This window comes from Lutra lutra, chromosome 18, assembly GCF_902655055.1.
Source record: "Lutra lutra chromosome 18, mLutLut1.2, whole genome shotgun sequence".
NCBI classification, from domain to species: Eukaryota; Metazoa; Chordata; class Mammalia; order Carnivora; family Mustelidae; genus Lutra; species Lutra lutra.
Window position 1 is genome coordinate 12988159 of NC_062295.1, and position 17356 is coordinate 13005514.

Below are 17356 nucleotides of genomic sequence, written 5' to 3' on the forward strand. Positions count from 1 at the left end.
TGTATTTGCTGCATTTTTTATGTGAGTTGTAGTGAGTACAGTTTAATCCTCCTACACATTATGCTTATCTACACATCCCACATATCTAGAAGTATACAGGAAAAGTAGGGTTTTCTCTTGGGGGAGGGAGTGGGATCCCAAGGAACAGGAATTGCAAGAGGACTTACTGTTACTTGTTTTTTATTCCACTGAGAAATGGTCACTGTAGTTCACTCAGGAGGTGGTAGTAGTCTTTTATGACATGGTTTGAAACTTGTAATTGATTCTATATGTGAAGGGCATTGGCTCTTCATGGTCCTGGTTAGGTGTGTATAACTAAACCGGTTGCCTCACTACTAGTCTAGAAGAGCAGTTGGTGGGGCTAAGAGTGAAGGCGCAGAAGTCTTTTGAGAGGCTTTTGGCATAATCCAGGAGGAAGAAGGTTGAGGGTTGGATGTGGCTCAGCATCAGTGGCCAGGAGGAGGAAGGAGATACAGAAGATTATTAGGAACAACCTCAGATCTGCATACAACAGAGAAGGGGTCAGAGAGACCAGGAAGGCATCGTAGAAACTGTGGATGGAGAAGCTAACAGAATGTGAAAACACAAAGTAATCCTGATGTTGTGCCCATCTCTTTATTGACTCGTGCAGTGGCCATCTCTTACTTACCAGGTAGTTTAGGTCTTTATTGCAGCTCTTGGAAATGCTGAAAAGAGATTGTGTGCATAACGTATAGCAGAATTACTCAGTTTCTCTCTCTGTCCTTCCTTCTCTCTTGTCCCCCTCTTTCCCATATTTCCTCCCTCCATTTCCTACTCTCCTCATCATGCATGGTGGTGACCCAGTCCCTCATGCATTCATTCCCATCTGTCCAACCTTTCTCTTGCAAAATCTGGTCCTTGTCAGCTCTTCTCCCCCTCCAGGTACCCTGACAGCCAGCCTTTGGGATCTGTGCCCTCTCCAGCACAAGTCCTGCTGGCTTTCCCGCCCCATCTCCCTTCTTCAACTCTGCCCTGCTAAGTGTTTCAGAGAACAGGCTGTGAGTCAGATTCCCTGGCTGCATTGTGACTCTACACCTGACCAGTTAAGTGACTCGGGCAAGAACTGGAACTCTCTAATGTCCATGTTCTTGTGTGTGAAAGGGGTGGGGGTGATCCTAATACCTCTTCCCCTGGGTGGTTGTGAGGGTTAAACGAGATAGTTAAAAAGCTCAGCAGAGTGCCTGACATGTTAGAAAGTCAGATTAAATGGCAGCCATGGTAACAACGATCGGTCGGTACCATCCTGGTTAACCCAGAAAATACCCAGATTCAATCAGCAGTGGCTTGAGCAGAAAAGAAACAGAAAGGAAAACTTCCAAAACAAAATCAAGCCAGCAAACAAAGAAAAATCCTCAAACAGAACAAAATGAGAACCTTCTTACAATACGGGGTAGAGAAAGGTTTTGAGGACTCAAAACATTTATGCATGTGTGTATTTTTTTCTGCTTTTTTCTGTGTGTTCCCCTGCTGCGTAACAAATGACCCCAAAATTTTAAACAAGACGGTTTCTGAGGGTGAGGAATCCAGGAATGGCAGAGCTGGATTCTGCACTTCAAGCTCTCTCACTGGCTGTAGTCAAGGTCTGGGCTGGGGCCTAGTCACCTCAAGGTCAGCCCGGGCATTTGCTCTCCTGAGCCCCCCCAGTATTTCTGGTAGGATCTAGAAACTCTCAGGCTGTCAGACTGAGAGTCTCAGTCCCTCACTTGCTTGGCCAGAGGCCAACCTCACCTCTTTGCAGTGTGTGGCTCTTTCCGTCAGAGCAAACATGTGAGAAGAGGCAGAGAGAATAATAGCAAGATGGAAATCACAGCCTTTTGTAACCTAATCACAGAAGTGACATCCCATCACTTTTGCCACATTCTCTCTGCCAGCAGTGAATCTTCTGGTCTGGCTCACACACAAAAGGGAGGAGGTCCCTGGGAGACCAGGTCAGAAGCTTTACACCATGCTCTCCTTCCTACTCCTTTCTCCTGTGTCCCATCCCTCAATCCTAGCTGTCTCTGAGAAATACATCCTCCTGCCCCCTGGATTCCACCACATCTGATCACTATTGAATGTTTTGTCACATATCTGGAGCTTCTCCATCATGATTCTCCCAAGTACCTAAAGAGAAGCTGTCTCCTTCCTTCAGTTTAAATGCAGCCTGCTTGAGATCAAGACAGTGTACTGCAGAGGGAGGCAGGATACCCTGGTGCCGTTGGTGATCCCTTAGTTTCCTGACTTCCTGTTCTGAAAAAACTGAGAGAATGGAAATCAAGGTGGCTACCTGAGGGTTCACTGCATGTTTCTGGAATGTACTATGCTGAAATTTCCCTCTTCCACCAAGATCAGATATGGGAAAAATGAAGGACACTCATGGTGAGAGGCATTGATTTTGGTGAATGTATATTAACTGCCTGTTATCATTATTGGTAATTACCATTGTACTGTGAGATTGCTTGTGAGGAGAGATGATGGGCTTGTCTCTTCTGAAATCAGACTCATTTACCTCCCCCTGGGGCTGCTGCTTTGGGACACTTCGGGTGAATCCAGCACCAGAGAAGAGGAGTTGTAAGCCGCTGTTTAGAACTGACGCTAACATAAGGGCTACACAGACCAGCCCCTTGGTCTTCTGGTTGGATGACCAAGAACTTAGGGATGGTTTGGAAGAACTCCAGTAAAGGGAGAAAGACGAAAGCAGGAGACCGTCAAGCATTTTAGGAATGAGAAAGCGCAACTACTTTGGTTTGGCTTCTAATAACAAATGCATTTACCTGCAGGCGATAGAAAAATCCAGATGTCAAAAAGTCTAGAGGTATGTGGCTGTTGGCATTGGTTTGATGGCTCAGCAAAGACAGGCTTTATAAAATGGAAATAATACCTACTTTATACGGTGCTTGGGAGGAGTAAAAGTCAGGTTACTGGCCCAGCCGTCTATCCATATAGGGATTTCTGTATTAGTTGTTAGTGTTGTGAGTAAATATGTGCTTGTTTTTTGTTTTGGGGAAAAAAATTTTTCCTTGTGGGGAGATAGGAAAAAAATCCCAATATTTGAATTCAGTAAATTACTACAACTTGCCCCGTTTGAGGGAGTGATTTGGTACAAGTTTCTAGTCTTGAGAATATAAAAGGCAGTGGGCTTTCTCTTTCTAGAAATAAAGTGGATTGCTCCATGTCTCCTCCCTGCCCCAGTTTCTCCAGCCACATTCTTGGGCTTTTTACCCCCGTTTTTCTGACTGTAGGGCCAGGGGACCCCTGGGTGCCATGTTCTGTTCCCCTGTGGCTGGTTCTCCAGTTTCCTGTCCTTTTCCCTAGGCAGCACACAGGGAACCACCTGCTTTTCATGATCCCTGCTCATCTTTGACCCAGGGGTGACCCTCCCAATCACTCAGAAAGTGCCATTGTACCTGAGTGCCAAAGCCATTTGCATGCAATATGATAGTTAGGAAGTGATTGTACTCTAGTTCCTGAAACATAAAATGTGGTCCACAACTGACGAAAAATAGAGCATCATGCAGCCCTAGTCATTTGGAATAACTGAACAGTGCATGTCTCGTGAGCTCACCAAAACACGCCGCTTTCAATTAAAGCAAACAAACCAAAAAAGCCAAGAGAAAAGTCCCAGGAAGATGCAATTTGCAAATTGTTTTGTATTTGTTTTGAACTTCCTCGTTATTCCAAATACCATCTTGTAATGAGAGCACAACTTCCTTTTTCTGTCTCTTTCCTCTGCCCCATTCCTTCCCTCTCTCCTTCTCTTTTTGGTTGAGGTAAGGCATGTTCTGTCCATAGCCTCAGGGATGTCAGACTGATGAGGGACCAGCACCGCCTGGCTCAGCTCGAGGTCCCGGCTGGTTTCTAGTGTGAAGGCCGTGCCCCTCCTAGGCCAAGCGGCATGCTGGCTCTCTTTCACTTCAGGTGGGCACCCGCTTGCTGTTTCCCAGCACCCTGGGGATTCCACCTTTGGCGCAAACTTAAGCGAGCCAGAGCAGCGTTCAAGGCCCTGAGATAGCCCTGCTGGGGGGACAGAGCGGGGGACTGACATAGTAACTGGCCACTCAGACTTTATCCTTTATTGTCCACGAGTCTGATGGTACATGTGTCCATTCATCCCAGAATGTGGGTCCACTCGTTCTCACCTCCCCTTTTTGTCACTGCAGTGCCCTCATATGTGAGGGGGTTGTTACACCTCCCTTGGAGGGATGCCGGGCTGGAGCCCTGTTCCTCACCGTGGTCCACAGACTGGCAGCATCAGCATCACTAAGAGCCTGTTGGAAAGACAGCTGGGACCTCCTGAGGCCAAATCTGCGTTTCGCCTATAGCTGCAGGTCGCTTGCGCGCGCTACAGATGGAAAGCACCAAAGCATGGTCCTCGGAGTCAGAGCCGTATCTGTGGCCTCATCAGGAACTTGCTGGAAATTCAGAGTCTCAGGCCACCCAGACCTATGAAATCAGAAAGTCTGGGGTAGGGCCACCAGTCTGGATTTTAACAGGCCCTCTAGGGGCATCTTGGTGCGCGTTACTTTTGGAAAACCAGTAATTTGGGAAAGGTTTGTTATTTTTGTTTTTGTTTTTCGTTTTTTAAATCTGATTTCTCTTCTGGTGTGCTAATCTGTATCTGACATTTATACCTGTGAATACACGGACTTGACCTTTGCATTGCCGTATCCGAGAAGCCCGTTCCCTTCCATCTGCCCCTACAAGCGTTGGGTGACCATGAACAGAAGATAAAGAATAGAATACCGTTGACTGGCTCTCCTTTAGCAAACTCCAGCTCAGTTAGTTTGTCTGCCCTGTCAAGGATGGTATTCGACAGCAGTGTTCTCTTACAGCCATCTCCTTGCCCCGGAGTGACAACAGTGACTGTTACCACTAAGCATTCTCATAGCGAGCCTCTGTTCTGGTGGGGCGCAGTGCCTGCTTTCAGCCCCTCTGCCCTGTCCCTGCCTCTGGGATTGTATAACCCACAGCACACAATGCCATGCTGGAGACACAGTGATGCTGGTGACACGCCGGAGGCCAATGGGATGTGTGACCTTGTGCATTCTGACTCACGTCTCTGGATGTGTGTTCCAGGGGCCGATCTCATTTACCCAGAGAGAATAATGCTGTTGCCTAGCCTACCTGGCAGATGTCTTGTAAATACCAAAAGGGTGTCTAAATGCTTCAGAAAGCTAAAACTGCTCTGTACAAATACACAGAATCTTTCAGGTTATGAATGGAATGTGGAGGGAGAATTAGAGCTGCATGTTTTGAGGGAGGGAAGGGAATTTAAGGAAGAAACTCTATAATGCTTTTAACTTGGACATAGCCACTTTCTTTCACAAAGTTTATGCTTGAAAATTAACTCAGTTTATTCACTTCATAAAAACTGCATCCATTTAAGATGTTCAACATGATGTTTGGATCTCCTTATACACAGTAAAATGATTACGACTGTTGAGCTAATTAACATCTCCATCTACTCTCACAGTTACCAGTTTTTTGTGTGTGCCGAGAGCACCCCAAATCTACTCTTAGCAAATTTCCAGTATAGACTATAGTATTATTAACTGTAGTCACTGTGCTGTGCATTAGATCTCTAGAACTTACTTATTCTCCACAAGGACACCTCGGTACCCTTTGCATAACCCCTCCTGACTTCTCTCCATTCTCTTATGGAGGAGGTCATTGAAAGGATATGCTTTTGGATAGGAAAGGATAAGCTTATTGACCCTCAGGCTGGACCTGACCAGCTAGAGGCTCTTTACCCCCACGCCCGTCCTTGGGATGTGTGCTTCGCCCACTGTTCCCATAGCTGGAGCCATTTCAAGGACACAGCCTTGAGGTAGTAAGGTGTTGTTGAGACTATCTGGACAGTGTGTGTGACTAGACCCCATTATACCTTCTGTATAAACTTGTAAAATTCCGGCCAGGAGGTGCACAGACCTACTTGTCTTGCAGCCACCGAAGACGAGCCTTGTATGTAAGTTCTGGTGTTTATTGAAACCTGCCACCCACCCATCTGGACTGTCCATCTGTTTCTTGGGTCATCCCTTGTCCTCCAGGTACAGGCAACACTCCTATCTTACAGCTGCTGTAATCCACCATTTTACTCTTGTTTATAGGGGTTGGGCTTGTTTTAGAGTCCACATAAAAGTGAGGTACACAGTTTTGTCTTTCTGTGTGTGCTTTATTTCATTTAGCATAATGTCCTCCAGGCTCAACCATGTCATTGTAAATGAGAGATTTTCCTTCTTTTTTTAAGGCTGAAAAATATTCTGTTGTGTAATAGAGCTTTTTTTTTTTACACTAACATATATTATTTATTTCAGGGGTATAGGTCTGTGATTCATCAGTCTTACATAATTCATAGCACTGTCCATAGCACATACCCTCCCCAGTGTCCATCACCCAGCCACCCCATCCCTCCCACCCTCCTCCACTCCAGCCACCCTCAGTTTGTTTCTTGAGATCTTGAGACTCTTTTTTTTTTTTTTAAGATTTTATTTATTTATTTGACAGACAGAGATCACAAGTAGGCAGAGAGCCAGGCAGAGAGGAGGAAGCAGACTCCCTGCTGAGCAGAGAGCCCGATGCGGGGCTCGATCCCAGGACCCTGAGATCATGACCTGAGTCGAAGGCAGAGGCTTTAACCCACTGAGCCACCCAGGTGCCCCAGAGATCTTGAGACTCTTAAGTCTCTTATGGTTTGTCTTCCTCTCTGGTTTTGTCTTGTTTCAATTTTTCCTTTCTTCCCTATGATCCTCTGCCTTATTTCTCAAGTTCCACATATCAGTGAGATCATATGGTCATTGTCTGACATATTTCACTTAGCATAATACCCTCTAGTTCCATCCACATTGTTGCAAACGGCAAGATTCCAATTTTTAAAAGCTGCATAGTATTCCATTGTGCAATACATACATACATACATATATATATCTCACATCTTCTGTAGCCATTCATCTGTGATGTACATCTAGACTCTTACCACAGTTTCGCTCTTGTGGTGGACATTGCTGCTATAAACATTGGGGTACACATGCCCCTTCAGATCACTACATTTTTGTCTTTAGTAGTGCAATTGCTGGGTCATAGGGTAGCTCTGTTTTCAACTTTTTGAGGAATTTTTTTTTCAGTACTTTTTTTAAAATTAATTTTTTATTTTTTCAGCGTAACAGTATTCATTATTTTTGCACCACACCCAGTGCTCCATGCAATCCGTGCCCTCTCCAATACCCACCACCTGGATCCCCCAACCTCCCACCCCCCGCCCCTTCAAAACCCGCAGATTGTTTTTCAGAGTCCATAGTCTCTCATGGTTCAGCTCCCCTTCCAATTTCCCTCAACTCCCTTCTCCTCTCCATCTCCCCTTGTCCTCCGTGCTATTTGTTATGTTCCACAAATAAGTGAAACCATATGATAATTGACTTTCTCTGCTTGACTTATTTCACTCAGCATAATCTCTTCCAGTCCCGTCCATGTTGCTACAAAAGTTGGGTATTCATCCTTTCTGATGGAGGCATAATACTCCATAGTGTATATGGACCACATCTTCCTTTTCCGTTTGTCCATTGAAGGGCATCTTGGTTCTTTCCACAGTTTGGCGACCGTGGCCATTGCTGCTATAAACACTGAGGTACAGATGGCCCTTCTTTTCACTACATCTGTATCTTTGGGGTCAATACCCAGTAGTGCAATGGCAGGGTCATAGGGAAGCTCTATTTTTAATTTCTTGAGGAATCTCCACACTGTTCTCCAAAGAGGCTGCACCAACTTGCATTCCCACCAACAGTGTAAGAGGGTTCCCCTTTCTCCACATCCTCTCCAACACATGTTGTTTCCTGTCTTGCTAATTTTGGCCATTCTAACTGGTGTAAGGTGATATCTCAATGTGGTTTTAATTTGAATCTCCCTGATGGCTAGTGATGATGAACATTTTTTCATGTGTCTGATAGCCATTTGTATGTCTTCATTGGAGAACCTGCTCTGCCAGCAGCCAAGGGGGAATTTATTTGAGGAACCTTCATACTGTTTTCCAGAGTGGCTGCACCAGCTTGCATTCCCACCAACAGTGTAGGAGGGTGTCCCTTTTTCCACATCCTTGCCAACATCTGTCATTTCCGGACTTGTTAATTTTAGCCATTCTGGCTGGTATGAGGTGGTATCTTACTGAGGTTTTGATTTGTGTATCTCTGATGCCAAGTGATGTGGAACACTTTTTCATGTATCTCTTTGCCATTTGGGGGTCTTTGCCGAAATGTCTGCTCATGTCTTCTACCTATTTCTTTTAGGCGTTAGCAGTACTGTCCTCACTAGACGTTCATTGGACAGTAGCGCAACCCCAAGAAAAGGATGGTTGTCTTCTACCTATTTCTTGATTGGATTATTTATTCTTTGTGTGTTGAGTTTTGTAAGTTATTTATAGATTTTGGATACTAGCCCTTTATCTGATATATCATTTGCAAATACCTCTCCCATTCTGTCGGTTGTCTTTTGGTTTTGTTGACTGTTTCCTTTGCTGTGCAAAAGCCTTTTATCTTGATGAAGCCCCAATAGTTCATTTTTGCCCTCGCTTCCCTTGCCTTTGGTGGATGTTTCTAGGAAGAACTTGGCTGTGGTTGAGGTCCGAGAGGTTGCTGCCTGTGTTCTCCTCAAGGTTTTGATGGATTACTGTTTCACACTGAGGTCTTTCATCCATTTTGAGTCTGTTTTTGTGTGTGGTGTAAGGAAATGGTCCAGGTTCATTCTTCTGCCTGTGGCTGTCCAATTTTCCCAACACCATTTGTTGAAGAGACTTTTTTCCATTGGACATTCTTTCCTCCTTTGTCAAAGATTAGTTGACCATAGCATTGAGGGTCCATTTCTGGGCTCTCTATTCTGTTCCCTTGATCTATGCATCTATTTTTGTGCTAGTACCATACTATCTTGATGATTACAGTTTTGTAATAGAGCTTGAACTCTGAAATTGTGATGCCGCCAGCTTTGCTTTTCTTTTTCAACATTCCTCTGGCTATTCAGGGTCTTTTTTGGTTCCATATAGATTTTAGGATTATTTGTTCCATTTCTTTGAAAAAAGTTGATGGTATTTTGGTAAGGATTGTATTAAGTATGTAGATTACTCTAGGTAACAGACATTTTCACAATGTTTGCTCCTCCAATCCATGACCATGGAATGTTTTTCCATTTCTTTGTGTCTTCCTCAATTTCCTTAGTGAGTATTCGATAGTTTGTTGAGTATAGATTCTTTACCTCTTTGGTTATATTTATTCCTAGGTATCTTATGGTTTTGGGTGCAATTGTAAATGGGATTAACTCCTTAATTTCTCTTTCTTCTGTCTTTTTGTTGGTTTATAGAAATTCAACTGATTTCTGTGCATTGATTTTATATCCTGACACTTTACTGAATTCCTATATGAGTTCTAGCAGTTTTGGGGTGGAGTCTTTTGGGTTTTCCACATAAAGTGTCATATCATCTGCAAAGAGTGAGAGTTTGACTTCCTCTTTGCCCATTCAGATGCCTTTTATTTCTTTTTGTTGTCTGATTGCTGAGGCTAGGACTTCTGGTACTATGTTCAATAGCAGTGGTGATAGTGGACATCCCTGACATGTTCCTGACCTTAGAGGAACAGCTCTCAGTTTTTCCCCATTGAGAATGATATTTGCTGTGGGTTTTTCATAGATGGCTTTTATGATATTGAGGTATCATAATATCTATCCTTACACTGTTCTACTTTTTCTTTATCCATTCATCCACTGATGGACCCTTAGGTTGCTTCTGTATTTGGTTATTTTGAATAAAGCTGTAGTGAACACAGGAGTGCAGATATCTTTTGGAGATACTGATTTTTTTGGAGAGGGGGGATTGTAGCCAGCAGAGAGACTGCAGAATCATATGCATATGTAATTCTGTTTCAAATTTTGTCATAAGGTGGGTTTCCCCAGAAGCAGATGCTTGGACAAGGATTGGAGGGCAGATAGCATATTTGGGTGATAATCCCTGGGCATGCTTTGTGGGAGGAAAGTTGGAAAGCAAGACAGGGAAAGGAAAGTAGCCAGTAAATATTGCATCACCAAGCAGGGCATTGCTGTGGGCAATTGAAATTTAACCCTGCCAAGGGAGAGCTCTGGGAGCGTCTGTGTTTGTGTGGCTTCATTGGTTGGTTGCTGCTTCTAGACCACAGAAGTTCACTGGCTGTTGTGCCTTCTGTGGGGGCAGAGCAGGGTCTGGTAGCCTCAGAAAGCCCTTCTGCAGAGAGGTGCATAGAGGGGTGCAAATACTGGCAGTTGGAAGTCAGTCCTCCTTGCACGGAAGTTACAAGGCCAGAGGCATGTGGACAAGGCGCATATCTCTGAGTTATCTATGTCAAAGGGTTCCTGGAGCACTAAGAATCCCAGACCACTAAGGTTGCAAGGGGACAGGCTTCTTCCCAAATCTTTGCCATGCAAATTTAGCGTGCACCAGAATCACCTCGTGGCGTTGTTATAGTGAGATGCACAGCTCCTGCCCGGCACCCCAACTCACTATGTCAGAAATCCTTGATGGGGTCTGGGAACCTATACTTTCAGCGAGTTCTTTAGATCATTCTGATGCACACCAGTGCTTCAGGCTTGGGGTGTCAGGGGCGACAAGCATGTGATGTATCTACGACTACTCTCCCACATGGCATCTAGGGCAGGAATCACTAATCCATCACAGATCTCTTCCCATCTCAGCCCAAACATGGCCTTGGGATCCTTCTCAATGCCAGGCAGCCACTTCCAAGGGAAAAATTCCATGGAGGAGCCTTAAGTAGGGAAACAGAGAAATCCATTTCTTGAAAAGGGTTCGTTTCATCTCAGGCTTGGGCAAAGGGAACAGAAAGTGGTTTTGGTTATGGTTCAAGGAAAAATAAAACAGACTTTCATGTCAGCTTCTGGTCCTCTTGCAATAATTCCCAGACTTGTTATGGACTGAATGCTTGTGCCTCCCTAAATTCACATGTTGAAGCCCTAACCCTAGGTGGATGGTAGTAGGAGGTGGAGCCTTTGGGAGGTTTGTAGAAGTTGAAGTCATGAGGATGGAGTTAGGGGATTCGTGCCCTTCTAAGAAAGAAAAGAGACATTGGAGTTTCTGCTCTCCTACCATGTGAGGACACAGCTATGAGGTGGATATTCTCTGCAAGCCAGGAATAGGGCATTTATCAAGAGTCACCACTGTTAGCACCTTGATCTTGGACTCCCAGCCTTCAGAACTGTGAGAAAAGCATCTTTGTTTTTTAAGCACCCCAATCTATGGTATTTTGTTATGGCAACTCACCCTCTGTTAATGATAACACAGTAGAAGACTCTGGGCTCAGGTTTCCAGCTTTGCAACCCCTCAGCCTGGTTACCAGAGAGCCGCAATGAAGATGGGATTGTTGCAGGTGGAAAGATTCTTGGTAACACAGCCTATCTTTATTTTACAGAAGAGGGAACTCCTTTCCAGGGAGATGACATGACTTATGCAAAGTCACGCAGCATGTTTGTGGCAGAGCTGGGATGTACGTGCGTGTTCAACATCGGCTTAATTCCCTTCCCACACTCTGAGTATTTCCAAAACCTTCAGCTGCATTTTGGATCTCTGACACCCCTCACACAATATTTCCCCAAATAGCTCTGAGGTCAACATCTGCTAATCACCGTCTCCTGGAAACCTTTACAGTGAGATTAGAAAAGGAATTGAACGAGGCTCAGCGGTCTCCATTGGGACTGAAAACGTAACATGCGGAGTGGGAAATTAAAACAGGGTCTTTGGGGAGAGAAAAGAGGGAGCAAAGAACCCAGCTTCTGTTATCTTCCTGCCACATGTGAACTCTGTCATCAGAGCTTCGGATTTTGATAAGCTCGGCCTGTCTTATCACCACCTTTGACACGTGCATCAATCTTTCCCTCAAGTGTGCAGGGAAGCACCTCCCTCCTCTCCTCCGATGGCCCCCCCCCATTGCCTTTTCTTCCCTCCCCCTTTGTTTGCAGCTGTTGACATTACATGCAGAGAAGGCTGCTTTCAGAAATACATCTTTTAAATAACTTGTCTTCTAGGAGAGGAGGGAAAGGGTGCACATCTATGCTTGGGTGGGTTGCTGAGAAAAATCCCGTGCCAGATGTCTGACACCTCCTCCTACCATGGGGAGACTTTGACAAAGAAAAATGGGCCTTGCATTTGGTACTTCCATCCAGCCTTGTCGCTGAGGCTACATGGCAGATTATGGCAGTGGAAAGGCATGGTCAAGGTGGCCCAGTTGCCATCAGGGCTGGATTCTGCAGGGGCCTTTAAAGTGGACCCGAGGAGCCACACCAAAGCCTAGTTCTAAAAATCATAGTTTTAAAAATTTTGTGTTACTTTCTCCCAAAATTGAAAATCTTGGTCAAGTATCACCAGGCAGGGTACAGACTTCAAAAAAATATATTGATTATTCTCCAGCTTGTGTGACCGATTCTGAGAGCAGCACATTATCATTCTGTAACGGTAAAGCACACATACAATTCAATTTTATGCACTTTAGGGATGGGAGTGTTTAGTGCTTCATCTAATTGATCAGGTGGGATGGAAAGGCTTTGAGAGCTAATTACCTTCCACATTGGAAACCCTTTATTGGTTGGATGACCTTTTTGGAAAAACCAAGGACAACTAATGGCCCTTCTCAGAGTTTTGCTGGAAGAATACTGTAGCCAAGAGACAGCAGGAATAGGAAAAATGACTTTGGATGGAAGCATGAGTGATATCATTTGTTGTTTCTGTGTTTTAGGTGGTGACTGCTTAATATCCACAGAACCTTTTGTGTTTATCAAGTCACTCTGCATTTCGTGATTAGAGATTTTGAACATCTCTGAGATCTTGGGAGGGCTGGTGTCAATACCTCCGATTTATAGATGAAAACCTGAGGAAGACCAAGTGACATGTATGAGATCACACAGCTGGCAATTGGCTGAGTTGTAAATTCAACCCAGGTCTCCTGAACTGATTTATTGACGATCTCAGCACGTTAGTTTTCTCTAGGGGTAGATATCTGTTTAATGTTAGCAGATGACATCTGTTTATGAAAAAGAAATCATTGGAATGAGTCTGTTAGTTAAACAGGTAAGAAGTATATGACCAGTATTTCTGGAGAAAACCATGTGCTTGGTTGGAATCATGGATGTCTTTGCATGTTGCTCACTACACAGAGGTCACACTGGAGCCCAGCCCATGATCTCTTTGCCTAGCCTTGTGCCCCAGGATGACGAATGTGCACCCAGAGGGGGGAGCCCTTTGCTCTCCCTCACAGTGGCACTATGCACTTGTCCAGTGGTGTACCTGCTGGGAGGAAATGACCATTTGCTGATTTGCACAAAGATGTGACAAGAGCTCTTAGTGACCTTGGTCAAATGGAACTTAAATGCAAAAGTTATGCCCTGAAATCTTCAGAGTTCCATTTAGCGATAAAAGTCAATGTTTTCTTTAGCAGGGTTGTACCCTTTGCAGAGTTAGAGGAAACCTGTTCCTCTCTAAAAATGGATTTTGGTTGAATGATATTTGAAAATTATTTCTTCATGGGAAATGCATATGTATTCATTTCCTAGAAGTTTTCTTATAGGTGATAAGGGGTGTAGAACCCTATTGGGAGGGCAATGTGGCCAGAGCTGATCTCTTTACCTTAGACTGAAGAAAGGACTTTGAACACGAACTGGACGAGCCTTGACATAGCCTTTCTGGGGTAGTGAATAGACAGACTTTTATTTATTTATTTATTTATTTTTCATTTTTATTTAAATTCCAGTTAGTTAATATGCAGTGTAATATTAGTTTCAGGTATACAACTTAGTGATTCAACAATTACATATCACACCCTGTGTTCATTACAGCAGGGGCTCTCATTAATCCCCATCATCTATTTACCCATCCCCCAACCACCTCCCCTCTGGTAACCATCAGTTTGTTCTTGATAGTTAAGAGTCCATTTCTTGGTTTTCCTCTTCTCTTCCCTTATGATGATTTTTTTCCCCTGAAATTCCACATATGAGAGAAATCCTATGCTATTTGTCTTACTCTGATTGACTTATTTTGCTTGGCATATGACTTTCTAGCTCCATCCCCATGATTGCAGGTGGCAAGATATTATTTTTTTCTGGCCGAGTAATATTCCTGTGTGTGTATGTATGTGTACATACACACACGCACAATGTACATACGTACACACACATCACATCTTCTTCATCCATTCATCTGTTGATGAACACTTGAGCTCTTTCCATAATTTGGCTTTTCTTGATAACGCTACTATAAACATTAGGGTACATGTATCCCTTCAAATCTGTATTTTCGTATCCTAGTAATGCAATTGCTGGATCATAAGGCAGTTCTGTTTTTAACTTTTTGAGACACCTCCATACTGTTCCCCAGAGTGGCTGCACCAGTTTTCTTTCCCACCATCCGTGCATCCTTTGTCCACATCCTCACCAACACTTGTTCTTTCTTGTCTTGTTGATTTTAGCCATCTTGACTGGTTTGAGGTGATAGCTCATCATTGTTTTCATTTGATATTTCCCTGATGATGAGTGACATTGAGCATGTTTTCATGTGTTTGTTAGTCATCTGAATCTCTTCTTTAGAAAAATGTCTTCTGCCCATTTTTAAATTGGATTATTTGTTCTGTGGATGTTGAGTTTGATAAGTTCTTTGTAGTTTGTAATATTAACCCTTTATCAGATATGTCATTTGTGAATATCTTCTCCCATTCTGTAGGTTGACCTTTACTTTTGTTGCTTGTTTCCTTCATTCTTCAGAAGCTTTTTATTTTGATGTAGTCTCGGTAGTTTATTTTTGCTATTGTTTCCATTGCCTCCAGAGACATACCTAGTAAGGAGTTGCCATGGCCAAAGTCAAAGAGCTTACTGTCTCTGTTCTTCTCTAGGATATTGATGGCTTCCTGTCTTACATTTAGGTCTTTCACTTACGTGTATGTATAAGAAGGTGGCCCAGTCTCACTATTCTGCGTGTTGCTGTCCAGTTTTCCCAATACCATTTCTTTTTTTTTTAAATCATTTTATTCATTTATTTTCAACATAACAGTATTCATTGTTTTTGTACCACACCCAGTGCTCCATGCAATCTGTGCCCTCTCTAATACCCACCACCTGGTTCCCCCAACCTCCCAACCCCCCACCTCTTCAAACCCTTCAGATTGTTTTTCAGAGTCCGTAGTCTCTCATTGTTCACCTCCCTTTCCAATTTCCCCCAACTCCCTTCTCTTAACTCCCCATGTCCTCCATGCTATTTGTTATGTTCCACAAATAAGTGAAACTATATGATAATTGACTCTCTCTGCTTGACTTATTTCATGCAGCATAATCTCTTCCAGTCCTGTCTATGTTGCTACAAAAGTTGGGTATTCATCCTTTCTGATGGAGGCATAATACTCTATAGTGTATATGGACCAATACCATTTCTTGAAGTGACTATCTTTTTTTTTAATAAAGATTTTTATTTATTTATTTGACAGAGAGGGATCACAAGTAGGCAGAGAGGCAGGCAAAGAGAGAGGAAGGGAAGTAGGCTCCCTGCTGAGCAGGGAGCCCGACACGGGGCTCGATCCCAGGACCCCAGGATCATGACCCGAGCCGGAGGCAGAGGCTTAACCCACTGAGCCACCCAGGAGCCCCTGAAGTGACTATCTTTTTCCATTGGATATTCTTTCCTGCTTTGTTGAAGATTAGTTGACTGTAGTATGAGGGTCCATTTCTGAGTTTTCTGTTCTGTTCCATTGGTCTTATGTGCCAGTTTTTGTGCCAGTACCATACTGTCTTGATAATTACTGCTTTGTAATATAGCCTTAAGTCTGAAGTTGTGATGCCTCCAGCTTTGCTTTTCTTTTTCAAGATTGCTTTGGCTATTCAAGGTCTTTTGTAGTTCCATACAAGTTTTAGAATTGCTTGTTCTACCTCTTTGAAAAATGCTGGTGGTATTTTGACAGGGATTGCATTATTCGCTTTGGTAGTATGGATATTTTAATAATATTTGTTCATCCAATCCATGAGCATGGAATGTTTTTCCAATTCTTTTTGTCACCTTCAGTTTCTTTCATTGGCGTTTCATAGTTTTCAGAGTATAGGTCTTTACCTCTTTAGTTAGGTTTATTCCTAGGTATCTTATGGTGTTTGGTGCAATTGCAGATGGGATTGATTCCTTGACTTTTATCTTTACTGTTTCATTTTTGATATATTGAAATGGAACATATTTCTGTACATTAATTTTATATCCTGTGACTTTACTGAATTCATGTATCAGTTCTAGCAATTTTTTGATGGAGTATTTTGGGCTTTCTATATGTTATATCATGTCATCTGCAAATACTGAAAGTTTGACTTCTTCCATGCTGACTCGGATGCCTTTTATTTCTTTATGTTATCTGATTGCTCTAGATAGGACTTCCAATACTAAGGTAAATAACAATGGTGAGAGTGGACATCCCTGTGCTATTTCTGACCATAGAGGGAGAGCTCTCAATTTTTCCTGATCTAGGATGATATTAGCTATGGGTTTTTCATATATGGCAATTATTATGTTGAGGTAATTCCCCTCTAACCCTACTTTGTTGAGGATCTTTATCATGAGTGAATGTTGTACTTTGTCACATGCTTTTCTTTCATCAATTGAAAGGATCATATGGTTCTTATCCTGTCTTTTATTAATGTGGTGTAATAACCTAGGCCTTCAGAACTACACTGTAAATATTTTGAATGCCTTATCTGGACCTTAAAGGGTGGAGTTTGCTGTGTGGTTGGAGTAGGAATTTCTTCTGAAGGAAGGGTCTTCTCTATGGTCAGTACACTGGGATGGGAAGGAGAAGGCCATGGGCTGGAAGCATGACACTCTTTTGCATCTGGGACTTGGGGATAAGGGGAAAAGGGACCTAAATTTATAGGATTTCTACTGCAGAGGCAGTAATGCTAGTGGCAGTGATGAATTCCCCTATGTGAAAAATTTTGGAGTTCTCAACTCTTTGGTAAGTAGTTATAAAATTTATGGCCTGGTCTTGGTTCTGCTTGGAAGGGGATTAATAGAGGGGCTTTTCCCCAAGCTTAGAGGATAAAGTTGGCACAGAGATGACTGCATAAAGGCTACCGAATGCATCACTCTAAAATCTATCCCAAGGCTTTTGACCCTTTACAAAGGGAATGTCTAAGGGAGCCTTTTGCCAAAATGTTCACTTTAATGTTGGCATAATAGGAAGGCATCATGCTATGATGTTGGAGACAAGTTGGATTGGTTTCAAATGCCGATTCTGTAACTTATGAGCTAGTTATTAACTTTCTGAGCTTCAAATTTCTCCTCTGAAACATGACCATGTTAATCCCCACCTCAAAGATTTGGGGC

At 43.3% G+C, this 17356-nt stretch overlaps 1 non-coding gene across 1 annotated transcript; it reads right to left on the reverse strand.

The window, feature by feature from the left end:
- Nucleotides 1–8233: 8233 nt before the first annotated feature.
- Nucleotides 8234–8342, reverse strand: LOC125091230 (U4atac minor spliceosomal RNA). The gene has a single exon (XR_007124626.1). It is a non-coding gene; the product is annotated as a U4atac minor spliceosomal RNA (small nuclear RNA).
- Between the last annotated feature and the right edge of the window lie 9014 nt (nt 8343–17356).